The sequence below is a fragment of the Limanda limanda genome, chromosome 20 (assembly GCF_963576545.1).
Source record: "Limanda limanda chromosome 20, fLimLim1.1, whole genome shotgun sequence".
NCBI lineage: Eukaryota > Metazoa > Chordata > Actinopteri > Pleuronectiformes > Pleuronectidae > Limanda > Limanda limanda.
Window position 1 is genome coordinate 11,262,369 of NC_083655.1, and position 21,304 is coordinate 11,283,672.

General features: G+C 41.5%; 1 protein-coding gene across 2 annotated transcripts in view; it reads left to right on the forward strand.

Annotated features, from left to right (window-relative positions):
* neto1l (neuropilin (NRP) and tolloid (TLL)-like 1, like) overlaps positions 1-21,304 on the forward strand; it is a 63,183-nt gene that overhangs the window by 20,204 nt on the left and 21,675 nt on the right. The window lies entirely within an intron of this gene.

The following is a 21,304-nucleotide window of genomic DNA, read 5'->3' on the forward strand; positions in this document are numbered from 1 at the left end:
TACAACATATATAACAGAAGCAGGAGAAAATCCTCACTTGGACACATTTGAATTAATGGAAATTTGGGAATTCTTTTAGCCCTCAAATTAATTAAACTCACAAAATTGTTCCTAATTAGTTTTTTCTTGATATTAACTAACACATTTATACAAATTAATCAACTTTTTTCAATTGCAATTCATATATTCTTCCTATTGATCAAACAACGAAATCCAATTATTCTGGATGAAGCAATCTGTCAATGTTCTTACGTAAATAGACCCCTTGTAATTATCTCATGTTTAACTTTTTCGTTCACGTAAGTTACACAAGCCACAGTTTTTTTTTAGCTGATAACACAACATGTTTTGTCTACTGCCACTAAATAAGGACTTGAGCAGTAATTAAATCCAAGTTTCTTTTACCTTTTCCACCAGCACTAAAATCAATTAACTAATGTTTAATGGTTGAGTTCATAGAGAAGAAATACTGTAATTATGTGTGTTATTAGCATAAACACATTATGTTCGTTTGTACTTGAGATCATTTTATCACGAATGAATTCAGAAAACTAGGTCAGTATGAAGGCTTCACATACGTGTTCTTCCAAGTGCGTCCGCTATATTCAAGGCAAATTGTTTTTCTCAGCATTAAAAACATATTCTCGGATGATTTTTGATTGAAATAATTATCTTGAGTTGTATCTCTGTTATGCATCATGGCACAATACAGTATGCAATCCGTTTTTTCTGCAGAAGGATATAACTTATTTTCTTATCCAAAGTTACAGTGAGAACATCTTCACATACTGTATGTCACAGTAGTTCCCGGTTTAGTATCTTTCCTGGAGAGATATTCCACCAGCATGTGAATCGCTGATTGCTTATGACAGGCACATCCAGACCTAGCTGCAGCTCTCACTTGGTTCAGCACGGGGGTTACAGAGCACTGCTGTGTCTTTGACATATCCCCTGTTAACAGTCAACTCAACCAGCCCTGTGAGTTAAGGCAGGTATATGGCATATGTAGCTTTTTGCAGTAGTTATTTGGGGTGTTTGGTCTGATTTATGACCCATATTGCTGCCAGCCACCAGGGGGCTATTGAGTAGGGGCTTTATTTTTGGGAGCAGTTACATATTGTCCATCCTCGACACAGTCCAGGCTGCGAGTGTTTAAATGGAAGTACAATCTTTTTATCCACACTTCTTATCTTGGCTGTGGCTCAGGAGATCGAGTGGGTCGTCCACTGATCAGAATGTCTGAGGCTCGATCAGCAGCTCCTTGATTGTCCTTGGAGACACTGAACCCCAAATTGCCTCTGGGAGCAGTAAGTAACCATACATGAATGTGTGTGAATGGCTGAATGTGACTTTGTGTTGTCGATGAGACAAGAAAATCACTTTATTAACACAGTCCATTCACCCATTTACTTTTGCTTTCAGAGAAATAAACAGGGGAGGCAGTGGGGACTACGTAAACGATTCAAATTAATATTGAATTTGGCAGCTTGACCACTGTCCTTCACAAACTACTATTTGATGCTGCAAAGTTGTTTCAAAGTCGGTGCTTTCCAAAAAACTCAGCACACCAGTTATGCAGCAGGAGATGATGTCAGCGGCGTCCGTCTTGTCCCCAGAAAGCTTCCTTGTTTTTCGAACTGTGATCTGTTGAGTAATTTGGTTGTGGGAAAAACAGTTTGAACAGATTAACCAGCACTAATCTCCTCATCTGCTGTGTCAAGCACAAGTGGGCTTTCTCTCACTTATTCGTTGGCACCCATCAAAAATAGATATAGACTATTTTTAACTTGGCACCCGTGAAATAATGCATGCGAGGGGAGGATAATGAATGATCATAGCAGGTGTCAGAAGTATTCTGGTTTAAAGCCTAAGGGCTGGGGAAAATTGGACAGATCTTGCTCTGTTTATTTATTCATGCCCAAATCTGGCAGACATGTAGCAAAAGCTATGTTGTGCTACAGCCTCCCTGCTGCTTAGACCCCTACAGCTAGTGCTGAGAGCTAGTGCTTTGGCTAGCGTCCTGTTTCCTGCTTATTGTAGTGGGTGCGGGCGAGGGTCCCGCCGCCAAGTAGGCCTTATCCTGACTTAAAGCCGCAAGAATTACGTGGGAAAAAAGGAACCATCACTGCTTTAAATGAGGTTGGAGAAAATGTAACTCCTTCAAACTCCAAAATCCTGACTTTCAAAAGGCAGACAGAGGAAGAGTTTGAATCGTAATCTCCTGTAATATTGCTGTGGCATTCAATTAGGAGTAAGAAGTACATCAAGCATGTGTTTGACACAATTTAAGCCTTTCCTTAGTTTCATAAGATTGTAATGTTTAACTCTGCTATTGGTTCTCTCATTCATTACCACTGAAAGGCTGATAGCAGAGAAACACATGGCTTTTTTGCCTAGTACGTCATAACTGATTAGGGTTGTCAGTCTTTATTTAAATTTAAACGTGAGGGGGAAAGCGACAATAAGAAACGTGAATACACCCACAATAAGACTGTGACGCTTTCATTGGTACATGTTTTTCATGATATTCTATTGGCTGGGTAATTTCCGTGGGGTAATTTCTTAAAACCTAAAAGCAAGTGTCTGACCATCTCAAACGGAACCTCAGGACATTTGTGTACTGGCATCTGAGCTTCTATTGGTGCTCCAGCGGAGGTTGTTTGAGGGAGAGGGCAGAGCTTTCAGGGAATGCTTTACAAAATCCGAACATGAAATGAAGAAATAATGCTCTCAAAATGAAAGACCATGCCCTCGAATAGAGAAACAAGCTCCATATGCTTTCACATGCGCCCTCATAAAGCTCTTGATGTAAACTCATAAACTAAGACTAATATAAAGTTGTTGGCCTACACTCGGCACTGTGATGAAAATTTTATGAAATCAAAGTGCACTCACATCTTTGTCACATTTGCATGACTTGTTGGACTTTATTGGTCTGTGAGACTCATTTGGAGCTGTGTTATTGGCTCTGTAAATAATATCCAGGTTTTGGCAATTTTTAGATGTATTTTGTGTTTATGATCATTATATCATAGTCACAAACAAAGGCCTGAGATTCATCCATTTGCCGTAAGGAAACCATTTAACTGACTGACATGATTTTAAGTGAAGTTATCATGCGGATTTTTTGTTTATTCAAATTCTGCCGTATTCTGGCAGTAACATGGAATGAAATGCTACTAAAAAAATAACTTTGCACAGTTTAAATATGCAGAAAAATCTGCTTTGCAAATAATTTATGAAGAAGGGAAATGCAGTCAAGATGTTTTTGAGCTCAAGGACAAATGAGTTTTGGTGAGTAACACAGACTAAAAAAATATAACTTTTTGTTTGTTGACAAGGTAGCTTAAGTTGTACATCTGGAGTTAGAGTTTTTCATTTATTACTTTTGAAAAGAGAAGTAGTTTCAGAGTAGGAAAGTATTTGGGATGATAATTACAATTCTATGAAAAGGAAAAAATGTCAAACTGACTTTTAGAACACTTAACTTCAATCTGTGACGAACTCTATTTGCTACACGGGATGCTATACAAATAATGTGTATTATCATATTATTATGTTTAACGTGGAAAAAAGAAACATTGCAGTTATTTACACTGTACATTGGCCCAGGCTCCGGTGCATATAACATCTGATGTGTGAGTGATAGTGTGACTGTGCTTTTGCACCCCTGTGCATCACACTGACACTGCTGCCCATCATGACGGGTGTCTTGACGCAGTTGTCACATTACTAACAGCCCGACGCTCGACATCCCTGATGCACAGTGATGCTCGAAATGTGTGTGACATGTTGAGATGATGCGAACCTCAGGGTCCGTGCATGGTGTCTATGTTTGTGGGCCGCTCTCACGAGTCCTTAAGGCTAGTGACCTTAGACCCTGCCAGTGACAGCGGAGCGCAGAGACCACGGCCCCTGAAACCTACGCTCAAACTTCTTATGACAAACACGTTGAACTCCAGCATTTGGAGCTTGGATGTTAAACAGAAAGCAGTAGAATGCATGCATCGGGCAGTACATTTGACGGGTGACAATGTTGACAGCGTGACATACAGTGGTACAATGACTGTCTGTTTGACATTTCCATCTCGAGAATGATGGGCAAAGGCAGAGAGATGAAAGAGGACGAGGGAGGCTTTTCTAACCCCTCTCTGTTCTGCACCATGGGATGGCAAGCACAAGTAGAGAGAGGGTGACAGCACAGGAGAGAGAAAGAGAGGCATGTTGACAGCTGCAATCTCTCACTCGCTCTCTTTCTCAATCACACACACACACACACACACACACACACACACATACACAAGTAAGTGCAGTATAGAAACATAGGCAGAATAGGGGCTTCTTTTAAAGGAATAGATGTGTGCACCCTAACTCAATCTGTACCATCTAACTCTTTTCAGAGTTGTGGCGTGAAGCTGTTTGAAAAGTAGCCTGGATGAGCACTACCCCCTTGAAAGTGAACTATAAAGTTAGGTTTTAGGAAGCAAAAGTGTGCCAGCAGTTCCCTGAAGAGCAGTGTGAACATATTTTAGTGAGATAATATTAAAAATGTACCGCAGGAGCTGATAGAGGACAAAGCTATCAAAACTGCCCAGAGAGGATATGGCAAGAATCATTATATTCTTTCTTTTTTTTTTCATTGTTTTCCAGATTAAAATCAAACTGAGAATGGATGACAGAGAAGTTTAAAAGAAACCCAAAGCTTCTAAAAACAAGAAAAACACAGGCTGAAGATGTATATTCAGTTTCATACGAGTGTGTATTTCTCTAATATAAATGGCATTGTAGACTACAGTAAAAAAGCTGAAATCTAGATGACTTAATTTATAAGCATACCCAACTCTTTATTTCCCTTTCACCAATACAAAAATATGATGAAGAAATTAACTAATTAACCGGTTTATTGATTTTATCCACTAAAACAAAGACTAAAACATTAAGACTTGACATTAGAGCCACGCCCTTCACGTCACTCTATGTCAGTACACGCAGCTAATGAAGGTGTCACTATTTTGGAACCAACACGATCTGGATAAAATGTAAAAAACGTAACAAAGACAGAGCTCATTGCTAATGTTAACAGTTAACAATCGTCTGGTGTGAAACAGGCTTCCAGGCTGTCATATTGCCTATAAACGGATCGTGATTAAGAGGTACATCAAAGCAAAAACAAACAGGATGTGAATAAGATCCAGAAGAAGCAGCACATCGATTCAATCGTTAGACCTTTGCCCCTAACTCTCAAGCCCCTAAGTCCTCTGAGTATCCAGACTCAGCGATGCTACATCCCAGGGACATCCTCAGCACCGGGGACACATATAGATTAGTCCTCAAGGGCAGTCTCACACTGAGCCCTTGGTTCTGACTGATTATAGATTCAGTCCGACTGTTCTGCTCCTGCTACCGCTGAGGATGAAAGGAGAAAATTCTTGACACTTGATACCTGGCTTCCTAAAGTCAATATCAAGTGTATCGGTAAATATTTCACCAAATTATGTCACGAGTGTCCTACCTTCACGAGTCAGCCATTTTTCCAAAAGCTTTTCCTTTACTATTAACAATCTATTTTACAGTCATTGGCAGCTATCTGGTTTTCTTGCTGCCGGGGGAAGTCCACACTACAAGCAATTGGTGGGATGGAGAGGGTGTTAGCTTCTCTTACCTGTAGACCACTAGCAACTCCTTTATTTTTACTTCCTGTCATCCCATATGGAAACAAGACAATAATCTACCTGTTTAGCATGTCCATCACTGTTTGTCTTTGGTATGCTAACATTTTGCTACAATCACAGCTGATGCACATGTCATTAGATTTGCAAGAATTAAAAAAAATTCAGACAAACTGTAGAACCATTTCACTCAAATATCAACCTTGTTGTGGAGCTACAAGAAAAGTCAGATTATGTCCAAAGTTGTTTGGACTCATCCTTTCGGCACCATGAATATCTCCACCAAATATATGAGTGATGCAGCAATCAGCTGTGGAGATATTTCTTTTTGGACTTTGGTGATGAACTGAGACACAGAGAGACCGAGACTTCCATCACTTCAAGTGTTACAGTCACACAACAACACAAGACAATTGTGTTATATTGCTAGAGATATCATCTGCTCATGGCATTTCTTTTCATTGAAGACCGTCGTATCAATTTGAAATTAATCCAGAGAGAACATTCTAGAACAGATCTTCATGAAAATTGCACTGTGATGGCTTCTGTTAAGATTTTTGAGATATGTACATCAAAATGATTGACTTACTTATTTCCAGGTAGATTATATATGTTTGTTCTTTTCCCTAATCTACATGGAGTTAGAGTGCTGGTTCTCAACAGGACAGAGGACCTTTAGAGGCTTTAGAAACTCAAATCAATGGCTTTGTTATTGCAGAAATGAGACCTTGAACCCCTGCATATATCTGTAGGCTATTCATTATCTGTATGAATGCAATGCATTACGCTAGCAATCTCTTACTGCTTGAGGAAGAAGGAGCAAACCTTTCATTATCTTACGAGGTGGCTTTGCTTTTTATGTGCTCATATTGTCGGACTGAAAACACTAAACAGAGCTTGCATGTGCTCTTCCATCAGCGCTGTGCCTGGCAGCAGTGCCGTCCTATTAGGAGGCATTTCCGTGGCTGACTGAAACGATGAGTCCCTCAATAAGGATGTGTCCGATTGACATATGGCTTTTATGTCAGAGCAGTCATAAAAGCAATCAACAGCACACAGTGAGACAAGATGGAACATCTGGGCACTTACAGCCGGGCATGTGTGGAAACGCACACATTCAGCCATATAATTAGATGCAGGGACTAATATATTCACGCTTGTATTCATCACATACGCACAGATCAGCCTATATAAATAAACACATCGTCCTTCATCCTCGTCCTGCGGGATGATACCTAGGGTTTGATTGACCGCAACACCATAACAACCGCATATCTCCCTCACCTCTCAATGAAATCTGTCTGTGCTGACAGTGATCGGTCATATGCTGGGATGAGGGTGTAATGAAATCTGATGTGTGAGAGGCAGCTCTTCCCCTCGCAGCATGGTGATGGGGAGACTGGTGTGTGAGTAGGAAAGGATGGACCCAGTGGTTTGTAGGTAGTTTTCAGCTGATAGTTGTGTGCATGCTGATATTTGTTGCTGTGCCAACCAGTACTTAATCATACATGTCACTGCGGTGAGTGGAAGGATATTTACGTGTGTGGAATCTATTTGTGTCTGTGTGAGACAGTGGTTCCATTCGCTGTCTTGTTTTAGTTGCGGTGAACACATCTCTCGTCTTCTCTACTGGGAGGCTGTTGATTTAAAGGAACAGTTCGACACTTTGGGAAATGTGTTTGTTTGCTTTCTTGCCTGACAGTGAGCAGAAGTCAATATCACTCTCGTGTCTGATGGTGAATAATAAGCTAAAGATTGGAAATTGAAGGAAACCTCACGTGGCTGTGTGCAACGCTGGCTGAATCAAACAACCAGCTCCTCTGAAGCTCACTCGTGCAGCTTGCAGACGTGCACTGGTCTCCAGACATTCTCCCCCGAAATTTTCCACAGAGGCAGCATGTGAGAAAGCAAAAGCCTGGGTCAGTTGCCTTGATGGACAATCTGCAGATATTTTCCTACCTGCCCTCGAGTAAAATGTCCAGAGAATGTCTGAATGTCTCATTTGAGAATACAACAGGACAATGTCTGGTGCATTCACACCGAGCAAGTGGGGCTGTCGATCACATTTCTAACATACGACCAACCTGAAACAGAAAAGAAAAAGAAGAATACAAATATCTCATTATGAAAATTAGGTGCCACACAAGAGAGAAGGAGCTGATGACGGCTGTGATGTGCTGAAAACAAATATGTTTGGTTCCCGCAGTGGGAATTTATATCCCCTATGTCCCCTCAACTAAATGCTGCAGACTTTTCCTGCTGACTTCTTTATACGTAAAAAAGCAAACTACAGAAAATGTCTGCACCCCATTAGGTTTGACAGAACCAGGCTCACACTTTCCAGTCTTCATGTTAAGGTACAGGCTAAGCCACTGCAGGCAGTAGTTAATATTTACTGGCCTCACAGTGTATGAGGAAGGTATTGATCTGTTCCTCTAACTCCTGCAAAAAAAACGACACTGTAGTTGTCCCTAAGCTGCTGTGCTTTTAACAACATCTACCGTCTACCTATCTCACTTCATGGTAAAAACAAATTTGTGCTTACAAAGCTATAAAGCAAATATCATCCTCACTCACATCTTGCATAAAACCCCAGACATTTAAAGCTGTCAAGGAAAAGTATCTCTATAAGCTTGTGTGCACGTGGGTGTGCACTGACTTCCACTACCATCAATAAATGAAACTGCAAGTCGCGGTTGATGAAAGCAGAGCAGCCGTGACTGTAAAAGTACAGAAGAAGTTCTGAGCTTTCAGATTTGGATCATTATGATAAAGTAATTGACAGGTACTCAAACATTCTGACCTCCTCTGGTCCAGTGAGTTGGGGTAATAAGTGCTTTAAGGCAGCCTCTCCGCTCTCTGCACTTATTCTACCTTGAGATACAAATGCAGGATTCGTCAGAGAGATCCTTGAGGATGAAGGAACAGATTGTAAGTACGTTGAGTTAGCCCTCAGTGGACAGTTAGTACAGATACAGTATTATTACAAGTGTGATGTGATTGTTTAATGCTCGAGTGCTTTTGCTTTGAACCTTCTTCACCGGATGAGGAAAGAAAGCTGAAAAACGATAAACGTTATTTTCCTTTCATTGCGTTCCGACTTCATTTGTCCACGCGTCAACACTGTTGCTATAAAACTGAAATAATCAAGGAGTTCAAATTAACGAAACACTTAAGTGTGTGAATTTCTAAAGCAAGTCTCATTTCACTTCACTGTTCAGGCATCTTGGCTGTTTAATTGTTCCCCAATAGCTGGCATAATGCAATCCGACACTGTGGTCACCCTCCATTACCTCCTCGTCTGCTCCGCTGGGAGTTGTTTGGAATAGTAAAACTTGAGTTTGCGAGTGTAAATGCAGTCTTCAGTGTGCAGATACAGATTTAATTTCTATTAGTATGTGACTGCAGTATGACCCCTCCCTCCTCCAGCCCCCCACCCTCCCATCTCTCTTCCTCGGTTGATTGCATTTACTTATTTGGATGTAATGGCCAAGGCTTGAAAAATATGCAACTGTATGCTGCAGGGAAAAGCCCTCAGGCTGGATATTTGCCATCATTACGTTTAATCACACTGGATGATTACATACCTGGCAATTTCATCCGATTTCATACTCAAACTGACATTTTGGGAGAATTGACACAAACTCAAATGTATACGGGGAAATATTTAAAAAAAATCAGAATATCATGCAATGAAATGAATGTTCCGGTGAATATGAAAACCCGATGTGCTAGTTATCTGCCAGTGACTCCATCCTGTATTATCCCCAAGAATAATTTGCGGACTTGGGTGTATATATAATTTTTTCTGCTTGTTATGGCCTTAATGCATTGGTTGGCTAAATTTAGCAGGCTTAAGTGTTTTGGAAATAAACTGAACAGCGAGAGTCAGGGAGGGTAAGAGCAAGATGGAGAGCAGCGCCAGCGATGCCAGATGGTTTAGTCCTTGAACAATGAGTATGGTATATAACTGATTTTACGAGCTTACGATATTGTAGAGAGGAAATGAATCCAACTGAATCCAATTCAAACTGATCAGACCTACTTTTACCCTTTATGAAGCAATGATTATGTAAAAAATATGACGTAAAACAGCAAATTAATTCAGCTCAGTCTGATCAGATTTAAACAGCAGATTGAATAAACAAGAAGGAAAAAGAATCGGTCCCCTTGCAGCTGCATGGATTTAATGTATCTGCTGGGTTCAGTGGAGAGAGAGACTCAGTCGGACCGAACACGGGTAACACAACACACTGAATATTTCCAGTGGGATTCAGCCAATTTCACCTGGTGTGTCCCAACAGGCAGGGGTCAAAATAAAGAAGACAGAAGATCGAAGCTTGTGGGTTTGTACATATCAGGGTCCAGCAGCTTCACTTCATCTTTCCCCGTGTCATGCTCACTTGGCCCGGCTGCCCGTGGTGTTTGTGTGGTCACAGGGGCCAGTCCTGGGGCATGAAAAGGAGCTGCATCTCAGCGGTGTCAACAGAAGGCAGCAACTTGCCGACATTTGTAAAGAGAGAGTGTGGCGCTTATTAGTTTTGAGCCATTAGAGGTGTTGCTGAAGTCTTGTCACAGCTTAGCATCGAATCAGGAGGAGAGAAGCCGTAGGGAGAGGTCGGAGTGGTATTATAGCTCATGGCACTTTCAAACAGCGAGGCCACTAGATCTTCTCCAGAGGGGAACTGTTAGTTGACCTGCAAGGCTGCAAACCACAGGCAGGAAGTTAGCCCCAATAGGATATGGTGTCAAACTCCATAAAGCAGCTGTTCCAGGTGGATGCTTTAGTATGAAAGAAGTGCTTTTTCATTGCATTTTGAATTGCAAGAGAAGGCTTTAAATGTTTAAAATTGGTGCAGGAGAGGCCAATATACTGTATCCTGACATTTAGCTCCAAAAACCATGAATCCTGCAGTTCTCATAAACTATGAGTACATTTTCCACAGACCTTCCCTGTCCGGCCAAATGCTTTATCTGTCTAACCTCAACTTGCAAGTTTGTTTGCAGGCTTTTGGGTCAAATTGATTAGACTTCAAATCTGTGATTGGAATTTTATTTATTTTGTTGACATAATGAAGCTTCTTTAGGAGACACCAAAGACTTTATATAAGTGATTTCACACGCTGAGTAGAACTCCTTGTGGCTAGTAAACTGTCTTTCAAGTGTATATTCCGTTGAGCTCCCCTGTAAATGCTGACTGTACATTTTGGGAGCATGTGCAGTTGAATGAGTTCTGCTTGTGGTCTCAATGATTAACTTATAATACTCCTCTTTTTATTCACCACTGGTGCACAACATTTAAGGTGATACCGTCTTTAAAGTTAGAAAATTGTATTTCAAAAGCCATTCTTCAAAGCCACTGTCTAATTTAATTATTTCATATCAATCTTTACTATACGAAAAGTACCATTCTTGATTGATGGTAACATTTTCTGTTTTCTCATGTATTCAGCGTTGAAAATCTCTTTAGATTAATCCCCAAATAAAATGTGTCATTCTTTAAATAACACCCGGTGAACTACAGTTCATGCTGCCGGCTTAGTTTCTAGTAAAATATATTAGGAATGCGTGTGAAGTCGTCCATGTGTTGTAGGGATTATGTTCTCAAAGGAACATGAATATTAGAAATGTATCCAGTTCAGCTGACAGTTAACCGTTGTACTTTTTAGGTTTGCTCAGCCTCCGGTGTAATGGCCATGTCCCTTCAGAGCTGTTGTTGTGCTGCACAGCTGCACTGGTGGTGTAATATTCTTAATGCAGTGCAAATCCTATTACGGTGCTTTTCAACAATTTGTCAATCACTTTGGTGCTGCGAAAGTAAAGGAAACTGTGGAGCTCAGATGCCGAAATCTTTATCTAAATCTTTCTCTCTGTTTCTTAATCTCTCCGTCATAATCTCTCTCTGCCTGCCAGTCGCTCTCCACAAGCGATGTTTCCCCCCTTTTTATTTTTCCCCTGCTTGCTGATTGAGAGTTTATTTTAAGGCTAATACTGAAACACAATTTCACTTTGAAATCGTAATATTCCCTAATCTTAAACCGTGTAAACCACGGCACCAAAATTGTTACCGGGCTAACCCGGGCAACTTGTTTGTTAGTTTAAGAGTGTTTGGCTGCGGTTTATCACCCCACTGGGTCAAATCATAAAATTGTTGCCAATTGTTGGCTTAGAAAAGTGTGTGAGCCTTTGATTCCCCCCCGGGCCCCCTGCAACGGATGCGTTGAAAATAGAGACAGGGTTTTGCTGCACCTCATAATTCTATTACAGGGAAATGAAACACTATCTCAAGAAAGCAATCAGACTCTCAAATTACCTTTTCTTTGGGGGGGAGGCTTGGGGAGGGGTATTGTTGGCAAATCAGCAGAACTGTCGCTTTGTCCCTTTATGTCCCTTTATCTCTCTCTCGCTCGGCCCCTTTGCCCCTTCAGACACTGTGTGCGGTAATGAGTGGCGGAGCGGGATGTTGTGTTGATTTATCGCATGGTTGCCCAAATGGAACCTGGATGGAATGTGTCTGTCAGTGGGCGTCACTTAGAAAAGAAGCACCTGTGATGCCTGGGGACAACTAACTGCTCCATCAGGAATCGGTTCTCGCTGGAGCCGTCAACGTGTCGTACACGCGTGCACAGTGACACAGTCGAGTGCGCACAGGGATACACAGTTGCAAGCAGGAAAGAAAGGAAGAAAGTCTCTCTCTCATTCACACATACTCACACAAACACATTGACCTGTCTTGTCACAGCCACACTAACCATCATCAGCACAAGGAAAAATCCCAATCATGGTAGTGACCCATCAAAACATCCATGAATGTTTTACCGTCCTCTGCAGGCAGGCAGGACTCAGCATAAGATCAGTGGATACAGCTTTGAATAGTGTGAAGGGTAAATCTGAACTGAGTTTTGACTGAGCTTCTTGGGCACCCACACAAATGTATTTGTGTTTATTTGTCTGTCATGGGAAATACTCAAGTACTGTAACTAATTATAGTTTTGAGGAACTTACTTCACTTTATTATGTCATTGTTTTGCCTCAGTACTTTACACTTAAAAAGTCACTAATTAAATTATAGTTACTCATCTGAGTGATGCTCTGTTTCTTTGAGTGGGTTTTGTTAGACAATAAAGTCTTGTTTTCTGTTTGGTGTTAGATTAAAAAAGAGGAGTTGGAGTTGTTTAAGGGGAACTTTTGCCTTTGGCTGAATAATGAAAGCAAAGCATAGAACAATTTAATGCTTTGGTCTGCAATTGCAGCAGAGTAAATTGTAATCAAATTACTTCTTCAATCAGTGATGTGCAATTCGTACCTGATTCCATATTGCAGGTAACTCACTGAGCAGTGACAGATTTTAGTTATTGCAGACAAATGCTTTTCAAAGTTAACGGTATGATCGTCTTACAACAGATTTAAGCTGTTACTACAACAACACAACTATGAAGCAGTGAAACCTCCACATCTCACCTACATCAACACAGTGCTTAGCCATAGATACACACAGGATTTGGGACATTGTTCACAAAGGTGCTATACTAGAGTAGTTTCAGTATCAGCTTTGTGCCCTTGTAATTGTTTCCATGGGGCATTCTGGGAGGAAGGGAGGAGGAGAGAAGGAGGAGAGCAGTTAACAGCTTGATCAATGGAATAATACACACTCCCACACACACACAGATGTGGGTGCACACAGGCACAAAGCCATAAACAGATTTCTCAAATCCATCACTGTGAATAAATGTGCAAAATGAAGTGAAACTCCATCCCAGAGACCAAATTCCCTGCCGTCCTCCCAAAGCAGGAATCTTCATGGACGCTTGTATTCGATGTGGCATGTGCAGTAGCTTACTGCAGAATGAACCGAGCGTCTGTGTTATCTATGAGAGCACACCACAAGGGGGGGATTTGTGGACAGAGGATGATGAACGGACAAATCAACAGATTATTTAACAATTAAGAGGTTTTCTCTTTCAACACCAATATGCTAAATGGGCTGGAAACATCAAAACTAATGAAGAAAGTAATTGAACAAAACACACATAATATACACCATCACATCAGATTAGTACAATTTCCCAATACAGTGTATTATTTACTGATTACACTGGATGAGAGCAGTGATTGCCAACAAGGGGTACTAGTGCCCTACACGGGCAGAGTAGCTCATCAACTTAAATTACAAATGTATCCACATTCTGAGTCAGCTGGAACACCTGAGCAATGGACAGTGCATTAGAACCAGTTAGTTATCAAGTAGCTAAAACCAAAATATCCCAGACACTGACATCTCCATTCCACCAGTGTCAGCTGTCAATCATGACGTTTCACCCCTTTTCAAAGAATCAAACTAGTTTTTAAAACCAAACTCAAGAACTAACCTAAACTGCAGAAATATCAATTTGACGTGTAATGTTTTATTTATTTTGATCGACATTCGATTCACGGAAATGGAGGAGTTTTTACCGCTATAGCAGCCACCCCTAAATAGTGATAAAGACGCTTTGGATTTACTTTTCGGGGAGCAGTCATGTCGTGCATCTTTGGACATCCATTTTTCCACAACCTGACAATAGTCAAATTGTTAGCTAGAGTTGAAATTGCTAAACATATAATAAATATTCCTACATATCATTGAAAGTACAAATATATCTACGCACTGAGTCAGTTGTAGCGCCTGAGCAATAGAAGGTAGACAGCCAAATGGTATTGAATGAACAGTTCAAACCTCAAGCTAAAGACGATGGATAAACAGTTTAAAATCAGTTCAGGTAATCACATTTAGAAACATAATGTGTTGATGAAGGGCTGCTGGAGTGTGTGGAGCTTACAAATGAACCACATGACCCTGAGAGTCACGCGTGTTCTCTGCTGAGGTGTCCTTGAGTCCGACGCTGTAGCCCTATCCGCTTCGAGAGCTTTTCTATAACTGCCTTCCTTATGGAGATCAATACTGTATCACATCATCAGTCCGCACACAAGGGCAGAGATCACATTTTTTGTAACGTATATGCCTCTGAATGGCTGCTACTGTCCGTCCTCCGAATGCTGACACACCTGACAAACGATCTCTCTTCTTTTACCAATGTTTCTGGATACTGTACACCTCCTCCAGAACACACTGGGGCTAAGTGCTTTGCTCAAGGACAATGCCGGCTGACGTAAAGGTGAGGATTATTTAGTAGCTTTTTATTTCCCCCCCGCTGATAATTTCCCATTCGAAGGCTCGCCTCGCTGAATCACAGTGCGGCACTTTGAATTCAGCGTGTTCATTATTGGTGGCTTTTGTGATGAATAGAGGTCAAGGGCGGGTTGTGCGCTGGATTGTAAAGTAGACTTAACCTTGCCTGGATTTATCACTTTTTGCACCATAAACACAACCTTTTATTCCCTCTCTTTTCCCCCGTGGTGATGAGTTCGGTGCAGTTGTTAGCGGGCGCGTTGGTGTGTAGCTGGCGTTGCTCGTGGCGTGGCGTCGGGGGTGCACGTCGCCGCTAATCGCTGTTCAGGGCACAGGCCCAGCTCACTGGCCATGACACCCATGCAGGGTGTGGTGAATCCTATCAGCCGACGGCAGATCCTGTGGCCTCCTCTCTTCACAGGCACTGTCCTGTGGAGCAGTGCTGTCATCCGCGGGGTCAACAAAGCACCGGCGAGCGGGTATTAACTAAATGGCTAATCTCGCACGCCGCCGTTTGATCAAAAAGGATTTTTCACAATGGCCTTTTTTATTTTCTCTGGCAGTGTTCTCTGAATAGTCCACTATGTAATGTGTATGTTTGCTTTGGCAGCTGAAAGCCGGGTTAACGGCTTGATTTAAAGCCGCAGATACACAACACAGTCAATAAAAAAAACTGTGAGAGTATGACAGCGACAATCACCTCTACCAGAAGTGTTCTTTCGCTGTGATTGAAATGGCTGGAAGTCATCAAACTGAAACAATTCTATATTTCCCTTCTCTACCTTTCTATCCACCTCTTTCGCTGTGTGTCTCTCAACCTCCTTCCACTCCTGGGCCCCCAGTGATTAATGGCAGCCATTCATTAGCTTGATCAACCACTTTAGCGCAGATTATTAATCAGATATTTATTTAAATGTCACCGCCGAGCAGCGGAAAGTAAACGAGGCCATTGGTAAATTTCAGGGTTTTTGTGTGTCGAGGGCCACTTATGTGTGTACGTGCACGCACTCCACATGCTTGTGTCATTTGCTTCCTGGAGAGTTGCCACATAATGATTACCATGAGCCGTATTCACATGCTGCTTTACATACATTGGCTCTCAGCAGCTCATACTGAAAGAGATGTGGCAGTGAAGCCTAATGTTCAATTCCAAATGAGCTGCATTGAGACTCATCAATAAAACAGTGCTGTGTTTGAATTCTAAAGAGCGATACATTACTCAGGCCCTTTCCAGACCCGGCGTTAACCTCAGTCTCCAGTGATCCAATCACGAGGGGACAGCTCTAAGTACGTCAGTTCACACCTGACATTAGAATGCGTCTCCACATCCGTCTCCTATGACCACTTGTGATCGGATCTCACTTCCTCGCTCTATATGCAAATCGACGTGTGCATCGTTTGTGTTCGCAAAGACCAGGTTGTTTTGTTTTTAGCCGGTCTGACTATGACAGAGGGGCTCGTTGTCAATGTGTTTGTGTGTGAGAGAGAGAGAGAGGAGAGTCATGAGAGGCCGAGAGAATCAATGTGCTCTGTGCAGCTCTACTATGAACTTTTTATGATATCATACTAGGGATGTTTATTCAAAAAAAAACTTTCACCAACAGCTGGTGCTCACTAAATGAACATTAAAAAGTAATGTTAAAATGTATAATTTAGAATGGTTGAGTGTAACTCATAAAAAAAAGACCAAATATATTTTGTAAATTGTTATGTGCTATTTATGTATGTGTTTTTATGTATATAAACATTCACTGCTGTCCATGGAGTAAACCAGCAGTACATTTTAATCAGACATTTACATGGACACAAAATGAAAACATATTCTTTGAAACTTTTGGTGTTTTCACAACTGATCTCAGATCTGTCCACTGTTGATCAGATCTTGAAACTTATGTTAATAGCAGGTCTGAATGGGCCTTATGTGACTGTGCAATTATTACAACAGATTACAGTGGTCATCAATACAACTAAACCGAGCTAATTAGCTCTTACTCATCATCTGATTCAGTTTTTTTTTGCCACTATAATGTAATGTAATGTAATGACTATTTTTGTGTCTGTCTGCCAAAGTGAATCACCACTGCTGGTTTCATTAACATATTTTTGGAGCAATGTGTTGAGCACAATTTGAGCTCTCACTTACAAGCTGCTTGTGTTTTCACTTTCACCGAATTTGTCTGAACTGTGTTCTCGATCTGAGAATCTCTGCAGTTTCGCCGGCAATGCTTTAATAATAAGGTTGTATTCATAATGCACTTGGTCTGAGCCTGTATAGTTTTCCTATTTGTGTCGGGATTACGTTTTGGAGAATGATGCTCCTCAGGCGGCTCCATATGTGCGTGAACAGCGCCGTTGGTGGGGAGCTTAAAGTCTGTGTCTTGTGCTTTAAAGTGAGCATTTTCTATGTTGCACATGCAGGGTAAATACAGTAAGCCCCAGAAGATTACACTCTTAGTAGGGCTTTATGAAGAGGGGAGAGGGTGTGGCCACGTGTGGATGTGCTCTGAATTCAACTCGCTCTGGCAGAGGCGTTTACACAATGCAACGGAGCGAAGCTGCAGCACACAAGGACCACAACACATTTTACACCAACCACGCACAGCAGGGGTTACATTTCTATACGTGTTTACTGCGGCGAGTATTTTGTGCGATTGTTGTTATTCATCCTTTGGAATTGCGAATCTGTCACCAAAGATGACCCGGTGCGACTCACCCGACGCATCCCGGCTTAATAACAGGGCGAAATCACCTGCTGTGGGAAGAGTACATGCACTTTATACAGTTCATCAATCATTTTATCAATCCATGTAATTGATTGAATCGAATAATCAAGGAGGTCAGAGAGGGAGAGGACGGTGATTGATGGCGGATGGGATGGAGTCCGCCTGATTGAAATTCAGGAGCCTGAGACTAAAAAGGTCAAGGGTGGCAGGAGTGCCATTTACAGGCCGAGCAGCCTCTTAGTGGGACCTTTGTTCCAATGTTAATAATAGCCTGTATCAAAAGATGGTGTGTGTGTGTGTGTGTGGGTGTGTGTGTGTGTGTGTGTGTGTGTGTGTGTGTGTGTGTGTGTGTGTGTGTGTGTGTGTGTGTGTGTGTGTGTGTGTGTGTGTGTGTGTGTGTGTGCATGCACATGTAGCCATTCCTCAGAGGTTGCTTGGCCTTGTGACAGTGGGGGGTAAAAGATGCCAAAGCATAAATCTCTGACGCAACCAGCACAGATGACCTGAAGGTCACCGTTTCATTAAGTCTCTTCCACTTTGATTTTCTCATCCCTCGTGCCTGACTGCTCCCCCGCCTGACTACCTGCCCACCACAAGCGTGTTTACATTCTGATAAAGGCAACATTCATAGACATGGATCAAGAGTAATACAAAGAAATCCATGTGCGAGAAGCGAGCATGGTACTGCCCAGAGGTTAAAAAAAATAAAAGTCAACTGTCTTAATGCTTAACTGAGCTTTGGACAGATCAATCAATCAGACTGTATTTGCTATAGCACCGTTTATACAGTTTAGTGCAGCTCAAAGTGCTTCACAGGCAATGCCAAGACAAAACAAATAAAAATACTAACGATAAAAGTGCAAATTTGTAGATTTCCCAAAATATCAAAAGCCATAAAAACTTCAAACAGTACAATAAATAGAAGAAATAAAACTTAATGATATAGGATGAAAACAAACTGATATTAACAGGCAGATAAAAAAAAAAACCACAACATAATAGATGCAGTAAGATAATGTGTACAAACTGAAAACCAGGTAAAAGAGATACTGAAGGTTTTAAGTGTGTCTTTAAAGATTTCCACACTTCCGGCAGCTTGGAGAACAAAAGCAAAAAGGTTGCCTCACCAAAGGTTTCTGCTCCTGCACTTTGTAACAGCTTACTGGTACGAAAACCAGAGGCCCTGAGGAGCTGAACTGGTTCATGCACTCTGATCATATGAGACATGTGTACCGGCGCAAGACCAAGACCAAGACCAGTGGTTTTGATCATGTTATTAAATACGGGGATCGTGGATCATTTCAAAAATGTTTTGCGTCTATTGCTTTAAAACAGGGGTCTTCAACGTTTTTCAGGCCAAGGACCCCCAAACTGATGGAGAGATGGAGCAGGGACCCCCTACTATATATATTGTGTAAAATTGTGTTTTATAATAAACTGGGCCTAGTGCCATGTATAAATGTAGCTACCCTGTTATTGTGCATTCAATACTAAACTATTCAGATATTACACGGGTTCATATATTCATGTTTTTAAATTTAAACATGTGCAAGGTACAGGGTGGCCATGCCACTGCCATTTATAAACATGCATCTTGCATACAACACTGAGCTATTAAAGTAATATTTATATTATATTTATATTTATTTTAAACATACATGTAGAAGAGACATTGAATCCTCAAGCTATCTGTGGATGCCACACATACTCCCACATTAGTGAGATGTCGGACCCTGATGGGTAGCACACAACTTATCTAATCTTGGACGGATGAAGGTTGTCAGGCAGAGGGTCAAATCAGCCTCACAATATGTTGGATGCATGTTAATGTGTATTTTAAGACATTTAAATTTGTGGAAAAAAATTGGTTCGAAAATAAAAAATTATTAAAAAAATTAAAAAATTGTCTAATCAACCGAAGATTTCGCGACCCCCCCTGCAGTACCTCCACGGACCCCCTAGGGGTCGCGGACCCCCTGTTGAAGACCTCTGCTTTAAAAGATATACAGCGGAAATGATTTGTTGATTAATTAATGTTTCGTTTAAGTTTTAGTTTAAATAACGATAAAATATATTTATTTTAATGGGAATAGTTGTGGAGACAAGGTCCTAGCGAGGCAGAGAGGGCTGGGTTTTGTTTGAACAAATCATTACTTCCCACAAAAGAGAGAAAAAAGTTCAAGACTAGAGGAGTCACTCGTATTTATAAACGAGATGACATTCAGCTCTTCATCAATCGGATCGTTTGGGCCTTGGTTGAAAGCAACAGTGAACGAGGAGGGAAACGGAGTAAAAGCCTCCGGAGAAGCTCTTGAGTCGACCATAAGCTCGTTTACACTGTTTCTGAGTTCACACAAATGTTTTACTGCTTGGTGTTGACAGCTCCGATGACAGAGGGTTTCTTTTCTGCAGCCCGGCTCGACTTGTCACAGGTATTTTTCTCTTCACTGTACGGTTGAGGTTCATCTCCTCTGAAGTCCCACGACAACACAACTGAAATCAGGCCAAGAATCTTTCTGCTTTGATTATTGGTTTTTATTCAGTGAATGTCATCATCAAACACACTGAGTACTCCTTCCTCCCTCTCCCCCCACCCCCCAACCACCGTTTCATTCATCTTTTTTTTCTTTTCTGTATCTGATGTTCACGCAGCGTTGCCAGGTACATGGGATTTGCTCCTCTTGTCCATTGCACGCACAGCGGCGCTCTGACTCATGTCTAGACGGGAAAATTAGGGGCATACACACAGACAGAAAAGAAAAAGAAAAACAGTGACGTTTAGACAAGGTGTTCACGCAATCAGAGCTCATTTTCCACACTGAGCTCAGTCAGCGGCGGCCGTGTCTCGATTTGGAGAGGAACAATCTGATTTTATGCGAGGCCTTTTTTTTTTTGTTTCCTATTTCCTCAGGGTCTGTCCTCAAATGAATGCAACCCCCGGGGCTCTTGGCTAATGGCGTATCTTTGAAAGCACAACCGCTCGTAGGTTGGAGTCAAATGGAAGCATGGAGTTTTTATTATTTCAGAGACAAAACTGTACGTCACAGCATCAGTGACGATGTGACACCGTTATATTGGAACGCGAGCTCAGAAATGAGTCAAAGAACAATTATCCTGTGACGACTTAATTGGTTTTCATCACAATCGTATTGGATAATGTGGCTGAGCTATTTGCACTTTTTGATAAGTGACAGGAGTGCTCATAACAAGAAAACAATTTTCCTTGTCTCTGTTGAGGTGAATTCTGATGGCAATCTTCCTCCGTTTCAAAGGTGGTTTCATATTCAGCTGGGGCTCAGACACGCAAAAGCGTCCCTACAAAGCACATGTGCGGAAACGGTCGTGAAAGAGCAGCGGAGACAGTTCAAGAGTCAGATTCTGTCGTCTTTGCAGTGATAGTGAATCTCTGGAGATGTGAGAGGAGACCGTGATGCCGCACTAGCGAGCAGAGGGAACACACCTCAGAAAGGCCGCTGCTTGTTGATGAAATTTATTGCAACATTAGTCAGAACGAACTGCTTTTCAACTTTTTGGCTTCAAGCTGACTTTCAAAACTTTATGCGCTTCCTTTATCCGATTCACTCGAAAAAAACACACAAACTTAGCGCCGCTTTGTTCAACTTCAACTTTTTGTTCTCGGTGTGTTTGGTGGAGGATTAGATTCATAGTCCCCAGCCGTCTACTAAAATTCTCTGAAACCTTTGTTGAGGACTTTTAATATGTCTGCTCTTTCATCAATCTCT